The sequence below is a fragment of the Periplaneta americana genome, chromosome 2 (assembly GCF_040183065.1).
Source record: "Periplaneta americana isolate PAMFEO1 chromosome 2, P.americana_PAMFEO1_priV1, whole genome shotgun sequence".
Taxonomy (NCBI): Eukaryota; Metazoa; Arthropoda; class Insecta; order Blattodea; family Blattidae; genus Periplaneta; species Periplaneta americana.
The window spans coordinates 11,328,646-11,339,735 of record NC_091118.1 but is presented as its reverse complement, the minus strand read 5'-3'; the positions used below and the strand labels follow the sequence as shown (position 1 = coordinate 11,339,735).

The 11,090-nt window shown below is 36.8% G+C and overlaps 1 protein-coding gene across 3 annotated transcripts in view; it reads left to right on the top strand.

Moving 5' to 3' along the window:
• The first annotated feature begins 5,542 nt into the window (after window positions 1-5,542).
• LOC138713254 (protein D2-like) overlaps window positions 5,543-11,090 on the top strand; it is a 38,707-nt gene continuing 33,159 nt past the window's right edge. The window contains exon 1 of one of the 3 annotated variants that reach the window (XM_069845230.1): window positions 5,543-5,699. The gene's annotated coding sequence lies outside the window, so the exon portion shown is untranslated. Of the gene's footprint in view, window positions 5,700-10,419; window positions 10,566-11,090 lie in introns of those variants that run through there. The other 2 variants (XM_069845229.1, XM_069845234.1) reach the window with 2 other exon arrangements.

Here is an 11,090-nt window from a genome sequence, read left to right as displayed (position 1 = left end):
AATAATAATAATAATAATAATAATATTTATTTATTCTGGCGAAGTTAAGGCCATCAGGCCTTCTCTTCCACTTAGCCAGAAACAAAAGAAGCTGATACAATTTTACAGACAATTCTTAAGGTACGGTCACATGTCGCTACTTCTGCAGCACAACTTTTATACTGCAGCTGCAAACATTGCGTGTCGTGTTCACACGTAAGCCAGAAGTAGCGCGCTGCACGTTACTTTTTGTGCTGCGCAACCCGAGTGCAGCAAAAGTTGCAACTGGAGGTTGCGAGTCTGTTCACACACAAGGCGCTACTTTTGCAGCCGCAGTCATGCTGTAGGTTTCCATCTCCGTGTTGACTTCTCAATATATGTACCTACATTTTGTGGTTATGTTCACATTATTAATAAACTCATGCGAAAGCTTACTTATGTATTATTTCCTTTTCTGTCCTAACTAGTATTCAGAAATTGGCATTATTTTTACTATAAATCTTTTAAAAACGCCTATATACTTAAATGATAACCAACAGCATATTCACGTAATCAATGTTGGCAACCCTCCTGTTTGAAACTACGCTACAGAAAATTAAAAAAGTGAATTATATCGTCAGCAGTTATGCTCAGACTGTGTTGTGCATTTAATAACTGTTACAAATAATTTATTTTCATCACATTTAACATTAAAATACATCCAAACAATAAAAGTATCATTGGCACATTTGGGTGGCAACACTGGTCGCAACCGCAGCAAAAGTTTCAACAAAACCGATATCAAAAATGCTGCGGCTGCAACCCTGAGAACCCTGTTCACACATTGCTACTTTTAAGCTGCGTGCAGCATGGAAAAGTAGTGGGCAGCAGGTTCGGCAGCTGCTACTTTTCGGGTTGCACTGTTGTTCATACGTCGCAGTACGAGAGTTGCGAAGTTTTTTGTACTGCAGCGCTGCAAAAGTAGCGACGTATGACCGTACCTTTAGGTCATCAAGCAAACTTCCAGTTATCGGCTTAATAGGAAGCATCTATTTTTCCAAGTTAATAGATATGGTGAGCATGTAGTTATAGTTATTTGCCACCAGTCACGCTATTGATGCCCAGCTCACATGTTGTCATAGCCCTATTAACACATAGTTTCCTTACTGTATGACTACCTATTCTGTACTACCATGGAAACAGGACTTGTGTCTCATGATTTTCTTTGTGGCCAGTTTCGTTCCATTCTCTTTTTGATGTACCTCGATGTTTTCTACACTATAGTCATGGAAATATTGGGTATACATGAATATCAAATAATATACACTATACAGTGTTCAACAAATTATTGGTACTTAATAATAATAATAATAATAATAATAATAATAATAATAATAACAAAGTATATGATTATGTCTCGTGACCAGAATATTGTACGAAATGGAAATATAAACATTGGAAATTTATCTCTTGAAGAGGTGGAGAAGTTCAAATATCTTGGAGCAACAAACAAATATAAATGATACTCGGGAGGAAATTAAACACAGAATAAATATGGGAAATGCCTGTTGTTATTCGGTTGAGAAGCTTTTGTCATCCAGTTTGCTGTCAAAAAATCTGAAAGTTAGAATTTATAAAACAGTTATATTACCGGTTGTTCTGTATGGTTGTGAGACTTGGACTCTCACTTTGAGAGAGGAACATAGGTTAAGAGTGTTTGAGAATAAGGTGCTTAGGAAAATATTTGGGGCTAAGAGGGATGAAGTTACAGGAGAATGGAGAAAGTTACACAACACAGAACTGCAGGCATTGTATTCTTCACCTGACATAATTAGGAACATTAAATCCAGACATTTGAGATGGGCAGGACATGTAGCACGTATGGGCGAATCCAGAAATGCATATAGAGTGTTAGTTGGGAGGCCGGAGGCAAAAAGACTTTAGGGAGGCCGAGACGTAGATGGGAAAATAATATTAAAATGGATTTGAGGGAGGCGGGATATGATGATAGGGACTGGATTAATCTTGCTCAGGATAGGGACCAATGGTGGGCTTATGTGAGGGCGGCAATGAACCTCCGGGTTCTTTAAAAGCCAGTAAGTATAATAATAATAATAATAATAATAATTATTATTATTATTATTATTATTATTATTTTATTTTCCCTGGCAGAGTTAAGGCCACCTGGCCTTCTCTTCCACTCATCCAGGAACAAAGCACATACAGAAAAATACATACCGATATACAAGTATTAACTTAAAAATAATAATAATAATAATAATAATAACAATAATAAATAAATAAAATAAAATAAAAAAAGATTGAATACATATGAATATAACCACAAAACTAAAGGAATAGTACTTAGATATTATGTTTCATTGCTTTAATTCGAGTGTAGACATTTCACGCAATCATTGGGATTTTCTCAAATCTTCTGGTTTTCTTTTGATATTTGATATTTTACTTGGAAAAAACTTTGATCTGAGACTCTACATTTACATGTGGAATTTTGAATATCTACAAACTCCATTTATTTTAAGGAAATGTTCTTTCTTTATTTTTAGGTAGTTCGTATTTGTTTAGATTAGAATTTTACTTTTCCAGCAACAGAAATTTTTCTAGTAGTTTCTGACCGAACATGTGTTGAACCTTCAATTGTTTAGGTTAATGTTTTATTAACTTTCGTTGCTTTATTGCTCGACCTCCCTTCCCACCTCTCTGCATAAGAAAGGAAGGAAGACATTTCAATTCCAAGACCTATAGTTGTGTCCCGTTCAGTATTAGCAGAAGAATAAGAAGAACAGTGATTTTAAACACTTGAATAATGGTAACATGACAAATAAAGAAATACTGGCACTTCTCAGACCATGTTAAAGTTCTACTCTTAGAACTAGCAAACAATTTTATTACCAGGTTGTACCCTCTGTCATGGGTTAGTAATTTAATGTGAGAATTGAAGGCCAGCTTTTTTTTAATCCACTTGTTATCCTTGAGTAAGTCTTAATTATTGTGTAGATTGCAATGTTGGTTATATTTTTGTCTTGTGTGTGCTAGTTAAGTTAGAGAAGTAAGTAGTTATGGTATTAGAGCTGAATTTTCGTCAAAATTATCAAGTTTTTGCTTTCGTGCTTAATCTTTCTAATGTTTTATTATTAGTTTTCTTAATAAAATATAATTTTGTCCTGTGGCCACTTTTAAAACCCATTTGGGGTTACAATTATAGTGCAGGACTATTTGAGATCAGTATTTCCCCCCCCCCCCAAGAAACTAGTTCGATTAATTAAAATGTGTCTCAGTGAAACTTACAGCAGAGTCCGTATAAGTCAGTTTCCATCTGATGCTTTTCCAATTCACTGCGGCCTAAAGCAGGGAGATGCACTATCACCTTTACTTTTTAACTTCGCTCTAGAATATGCCATTAGGGAAGTCCAGGATAACAGAGAGGGTTTGGAATTGAACGGGTTACATCAGCTTTTTCTCTATGCGGATGACGTGAATATGTTAGGAGAAAATCTACAAACAATTAGGTTAAAACGCGGAAATTCTACTTGAAACAAGTAAAGCGATAGGGTTGGAAGTAAATCCCGAAAAGACAAAGTATATGATTATGTCTCGTGATCAGAATATTGTACGAAATGGAAATATAAAAGTTGGAGATTTATCCTTCGAAGAGGTGGAAAAATTCAAATATCTTGGAGCAACAGTAACAAATATAAATGACACTCAGGAGGAAATTAAACCCAGAATAAATATCGGAAATGCCTGTTATTATTCGGTTGAGAAGCTTTTATCATCTAGTCTGCTGTCAAAATATCTGGAAGTTAGAATTTATGAAACAGTTATATTACCGGTTGCTCTGTATGGCTGTGAAACTTGGACTCTCACTTTGAGAGAGGAACAGAGATTGAAGGTGTTTGAGAATAAGGTTCTTAGGAAAATATTTGGGGCTAAGCGGGATGAAGTTACAGGAGAATGGAGAAAGTTACACAACGCAGAGCTACACGCATTGTATCCTTCACCTGACATCATTAGGAACATTAAATCCAGACGTTTGAGATGGGCAGGGCACGTAGCATGTATGGGCGAATCCAGAAATGCATATAGAGTGTTAGTTGGGAGACTGGAGGGAAAAAGATCTTTGGGGAGGCCGAGACGTAGATGGGAAGATAATATTAAAATGGATTTGAGGGAGGTGGGATATGATGGTAGGGACTGGATTAATCTTGCTCAGGATAGGGATCAATGGCGGGCTTATGTGAGGGCGGTAATGAACCTCCGGTTTCCTTAAAAGCCAGTAAGTAAGTATTTTTTTTCCCCATATGGATATAAAATGCTGCTTGTGTCAAGTTTTGTCGTATCTCCTTGAAACTTTTATGACATGCTCAAAAATGTACGACTAATTGAATTTGCTCTTGGTCTTAGTGTGAATTATATATTGGTGAATTTTTTACATATTAAAATTACAAAAAGAACTAAAAAATTGAAAAATGAAGAAAATTAGTAACACTGACCAATTCCACCATTGTGGAGTAATGTTTAATGTGTCTGACTCTGAAACTAGCGGACCGGGTTCAAATCCTGGTTGGGGTAATTTACCTGGTTAGCCTCAACCAATCGAAGTAGAATTGCTGGGTAACTTTCGGCGTTGGACCTCGGACTCATTTCGCCATCATTAATTCACATATCTCATCATCCGTACCATAGCATAGCTCGGGTTAAGTTCACTGTGTGGCGTGCTGTACTTGTACAAGAGTGCAGTTGTTTGGCTACCCAGTCATTCACAAAGTATGAGTGGTAAGCACAATAAGCCTCAAGCTGCAGTGCAAAACCTTCAGGTCCCTCGGTACAAGAGAAGAAAAAAATTGCAATGCAAGAAGCATGCATGAATATGAAGATACAAAAGCAGTAAAATAATATTAGTAAATAAAAAAGTTTGTTTGACCTATGAAGTATGATAGCAGATGGTAACTGTATGGATATGTAATAAAAATTTGAAAAATATTGCTTAAAAAATTATAAAAGTTGATCATTTCAGTCCAAATCCCCTCCCCCGCCTAAGAAGATAGCACATGTTAAGTGTGTGAGTATATGATAAAAATGTGAAAAAGATTGCTTAAAAATATATAATATAAAAGTTGAAAATTTTCAGTTCAAACCCCCCAAAAGAAGAGGTATAGATTGGACCTTTTTAATTACTGTCAATGAATTAGGAATTCACAGCATTTGGGATACCGGTTGCCCTATTTTCGTTTTTGGATCAAGTAGATAGTTGTAGCGATATGGTTCGTTTAGACAAATAGTTGTGAGATAATTAGTAACGCAGGTATATTTTGAGGAAACCGCATCATATGTGCAGAAATTCATACAGGACAATTCAAATTTGGCGGAATTCTAGCGGAATTTCGAAACCCTCGTGATTGAACAAACCACAGTCTAGTAGTATATACAGTCACGAAGGTCAATACGTAGGGAATATGCGTCCATCGATAGTTGCTAACCACTAGGATCGCTACTATCACCTCATAGACAATGCGAAGTCGTACCGGCACAGTCTATTGTTCGTAGTACCCTGAACAACACAAGCTTCGTGACTATATGAACAAACTTTGTGATTTGGCAACACTGGATACAAACCAAACAAGCCTGCTGACGAAGTTCATCGAAAGTTCTGTTCTGCAGTGTTTTACTAAAATCGAGTGCAATTGGAAGATAAAATATATAAAGAAACGCCGAGAAAGGTATGTGTTTCCACAAGTTATTTACATATTGCGTAAATAGTAGGCTATAAGTTTTGAGTAAATGTTGTAATCTCGTTTTAATTGTTGGCCGGCATAAGATCGGCAAGCGTTACGTAACAAACCGTTATTTTCAGGTTACTTTATATTTGTGCAGTTCTCGATTTTGGTATGTTTTGTGAATTTAATTGCTACATTTACGGTTTAGTGAAGTAATAGCGAAACTCTATAATGACTTGTCACTCGTATGTATTCTCGTTATATTCCACAACGTCACTAAAAAATTATTTTTTTTTCTCAGTAGTCAAACCGAACGAAATGAGTGAGATAATATTTCTGTCGAAGAGTATGTTACACACCAATTCCGAGGACGACAGTGTCGCTTGTAATGACAGGCGCTGTTACAAAAAGGGGTGCAGGGTGAACATTCACTCATGCAGTTAGGCCTATACGTTTTCTATTTTATTGTGGTCCTATTTACTAAAGTCGTAAAATGGCCTAATTTAGGTATTCTGTTGCACAAAAAATCGGCTCGTGAAGTTCAGAGACTATTTCTGGTGGAATTAACGTTCCAACTCTCAAAACGGTCCATATAAAAACCGTGAGACAGGAGTGTTAATGATGAGAGCGCAGGTATCAGCGTAGGTTCCTCATGAAGGAAAATTTTAATGACATTCCATATCACCTGGAAATTTTCCCTGAAAAGTCACTTCGTCGCATTACGTAAGAAACGGGTTTGTCTGTGCGGAATACTGTAAAGTTACTGGAGTTAAGATCGTATAAAATAACCTAGGGGCAATAACTACAACCGCCTGATACTGTATGCGAGCAATACTTAATTTAATTTAGTTGAGTAAGCAGTGCTGTAGTTGGACTGGTACACCGTCTAAAATAAAAACTCGCTGTTACAGTACTGGAAAAAAATATATTCGAAAATATATTAACTATGTTCAAATAGTCTTTAATATGCTTTGAAATGGAGGATGTTAGCTATTTGAAAAAACATTATTTTGATAGGCCTATCTGGCATTAACACTAACTTTATAGCATGGCGCCTCAAGAAATCTGCCACACTGATTAGCAATTTCAGAACTCGCGTAGGCATCTAATAACACTAATATCGCATAACACTAATTTTATGATGTGGCGCCTCAAGAATTCTGCAGCACTGATTCGCTGAACTCGCTCAGGCAGTTTGCTAGAAGAGGGAATTGTTATTTTTCGTGCGTTCATGAGTCTTCATTCAAGTTACATGTAAATTATAGATTCTATTCCGGTTTCAACTAAAGAATGTGAATGAGCGTTACTGTGATGAACTATATTTGCACTAAGAAAAGAAATACTGTATGTAATTGTGGCTGCGATCCTGCAAAGGCTGATGGATGACGAAGAAGTAACTTTGGAAAAGTGCAGCCTAGTATGACCAAAGAGGTTTCAACAGTATCCCCTAAAATTTGTTTCCAACTACAGCACTGTGAGTACCTAAGTCACTTCGTAAAGGCCCATTCACAATGAAAATTAAACATAACCGTAACATAAACACAAGTTTGCGCCCAGGTTATCAAAGGGCTATATTCTATGGGATTTGCAAACAGTACAAAATCGTGGGCGCTGAAGTATAGGCCTATGACAGAATATGAGGAAATGTTATGTTTCCATGGTTACCAAGTATCTTCGCGGCTATGTTTATGTTTATGATTTTACCGTAACGTTACAGTTTTAAGTTAATTCTTACGTTATGTTTAATTTTCATTGTGAATGAGCCTTAACTGCATATTTTTAATAACATATTACACTGACAGTTTGTTTCAAATTTAAGTTGCTCAGAATGTTTTATTTTTCCTCTGCTTGAAATGATATCTTTTCAACAGTACAAGCTTTGTAAACAAAGCGAGTTGGTAGCTGGCTCATTCAAAATGAAATTAAATATAAGCCTAAACATTAGGTATGGCTAAAGTGGAGTACCTTCGTGCTTTAGGCCTACCGCTAGCAGATAGCATAACATCTTGCAAACTTTCAGGTTTATGCTTAACGTGATTTTAAACCAACACACAATCATATAGCGCTGAAGTAGTCAGGTGAATTATGATGAAATCACATCATTGTTGTTTCCATGGCAAGAGGGCTATATTCTATGGGATAGTTTTCTATTACCCGTTAACTCATCGTTCTTGTGTTTACACAATGGTTCCATTCTGAAAAGAATTTAAATGTTACTAGACGTCACGACCTCTTTTCTATTTCTCTAGGCTATTTCCCATCATTCTCATCAGTTCTTCTAAGAATCTGTTCTTCGCCTCCTAAAAACTCCCGTTGGAGACTTGGCCCCTATATCCGATGTAACCTAGTTATCTATCTCTGTGTTAATCTAATTTATAGTAATTAACCGGTTCCGATACTACCCCAGCATACGCTTCGAGAGACTTGTGAAGAAAACCACGAAATACCTAAGGATAGTTCCCCACTGGGATCGGTAATATTATTAGCCACCAACGTAGCTCAGTCGGCTAAGGCGCTTGCCTGCCGATCCGGAATTGCGCCCGGGCGTGGCATCGATTCCCGCTTGGACTGATTACCTGGTTGAGTTTATCCGAGGTTTTCCCCTACCGTAAGGCAAATGTCAGGTAATCAATGGCGAATGCTCGGCCTCATCTCGCTATCACCAATCCCATCGACGCTAAATAACTTAGTAGTTGATACAGCATCGTTAAATAACAAAGTAAAAAAATATATATATTAAAAATAATATGGCTTTTCTATGGCATGTGACACTGAAACTTCCAACTTTAATTTTTAATTTTTCTAAGTTCTCCGTGCAGGAATCTGTGACAGGTTAAGTTAGTTTAGGCTTTTCGTATGTCGTGTGTGTGCGCGCGCGCGTGTGCGTGTGCGTGTTTTTTCTCTCTTTATTTCACGTGTTAAATCACTTTTAAGTTATCTACACTGATCAATTCTTTCCAATTTTTACCTATTTTCTAATATGTTTTCAAGTTGACTGACGTCCTATACGAATTCTTCACATTCCAAACTATCTTTCCGCTGCAAATTAGAGATTTTTTCCACATTTTTCGTCAAAAAACCCTCAATGTCGCGTACTATAGAAAACCATTATTATTATTATTATTATTATTATTATTATTATTATTATTATTATTATTATTATTATTATTATTATTATTATGTCCGCCGAATTAGCTCTGTGGTAGCATGTGTGCCTCTAGATTAGCCGGCCCGGGTTCGATTTCCGGAAAATTTGTACCTCGGGACTAGAAGAGATGGCGGTGCGCAACTTCTAATCACTAGATTGTGCATCAAAATGCCTGGTTTAAATCCCAAATCTCTCCGCAGTGCATATGAAGGGAAGGCATATGTCACTGTTGATAGTGATTCGTCCGTCGGACGGGGACGTTAAGCCTGACGGCCTTCTTGATGCTATTCGACAGGAGTAGGCTACGTGCCGGCACGGGTTTCCCCTTCTTCCTTCCTCATCATCATCATCACTCATTCCAGACACTACACTTACACTCACCCTAGTACACGACATAACTCTTCACAAATACACATCATGTACAGTGTAGTCCGCCTAAGTGGTGTACAAATTTTTTTTTTTTTATTAACAGGAACATGTATGGTACATAAGTGTCAGCCTTAAAAGGCTTTTACTTTAACAGAGATGGTTAACAAGCAGGAACATTTATATTTTTAACTGAGGTGACCGATCTTGACGGTAGGTGTTATTTTATACTCTTGTTGCCAGGGCTCTTATCAGAGGATTGGGTGGTACAGCAAGTCCTTATGAAAGTTTTCTGTAAATTTCTGTATAATGTCGTAGAATGATTCTATTTCAAGCATGTCTTGTAGTTGTTTATTGGTGGTTCTATAGTCTGCACCAGTGATAGGGAAACTTTTCTCTGTATAGCATGAAGAAGTCTGATAATTTGTAATTTTGCATTGCTCCAGATTTCGCAGCCATAGGTCATTTGAGATCTTATAACAGAAGTGTAAAGGATTTTTTTCAAGGGCAGTCTGATGTAAGGTGACTACAACAATGGATATAGATGAATGAATCTGGCTAATGCTTTGTTACGAGCTGCTTCAACATGGTGATGAAATCGAAGTTGTTTATCAAGTGTGATGCCGAGGTATTTTACAGATTGTTTATAGTAGATATCTTCGGAGAAGAGATTGAGGTGATCTGGTATTTTTGGCTTTTTTCACAGTCCTGCCATCTATCCGCAATATGCGGAACCCGAATCACGTAAAGTGAAGTGGGTGGCATTGGATGCATATATTATTATTATTATCATTATCATTATTATTATTATTATTATTATTATTATTATTATTATTATTATTATTATTATTATAATATCATCTTCCTACCGTTGTTCTTTTCTCCCGCTATCAATAATTGAACGTGTTAATGAAAATGCGCTTTCAACCGTATCATAATTATTTTGCCGGAGCTACCATGTTTCCTGTTAGTGTTATCACAGTCTAATACGTATATACAGTCAAGAAGCTCAACACTTAGTAGATATGCATCCATAGATAGTTGCTAACCACTGGGATCGCTAATATCGCCTCATCACAGACAATGCGAAATAGTACCGGCACAGTCTATTGTTCCTAGCACCCTCACAACTCAACAAGAGGAGTAGAAATATATTTCTACTCCTCTTGCAACTCAAGCATCGTGACTGTATATTATACTAGACTGTGGTGTTATTCTACTAGATTCTGTGCCGCGGAGTTTTTACTTCAACGGTTGGCACTTTTGATGACAAACAAGCCTGTTGACGTGATATTCTCTGATGTTGTGTTAAGCTAGTAGAATTTCAAGATTGATATAAAGAAATTGAAAGAAAGGTATGTATTTATACAGTTTCCTCAGCTGTGTGAATAGTGCATAGTTCTGGTAGATGTTTTAATGTTGTTCAAGTGTTTATCGGTTTGTAAGGGGTTTGGGGATCGGAGAAGGGAATGCGTTACGTAACAAATACCAAGCCATTTTGAGGTTATTTTGGTCAAATTGTACTAATTGTATTGTAGCGTCGCTAACTGTAACTTATTATTATGGCTGCTGTGAAATCAGCTGCGGTCTGTTTTTGATAATACTTAAGTCAAAGTATATTCGAAATTAATTCTGTCATGGTTGCCGTGTATACATCGTGAAGAGAGGAAAGAGAGGGATTGGATAATGAAATACGAAATAATTTCAGTGTAACAGCAACTTTAATTGTAATGCTTTGATGGGCTTAGCGAAATATTAGCAAAACTAGGTACGTAGTATTATTATAATATTGTCGTTGTATTACAGGACGTCATTAAAAATACTGGGTGAGCAAATTATCTCCCAGCCGGAAAACGGCAACATTGCTATCAGCGAGCGTT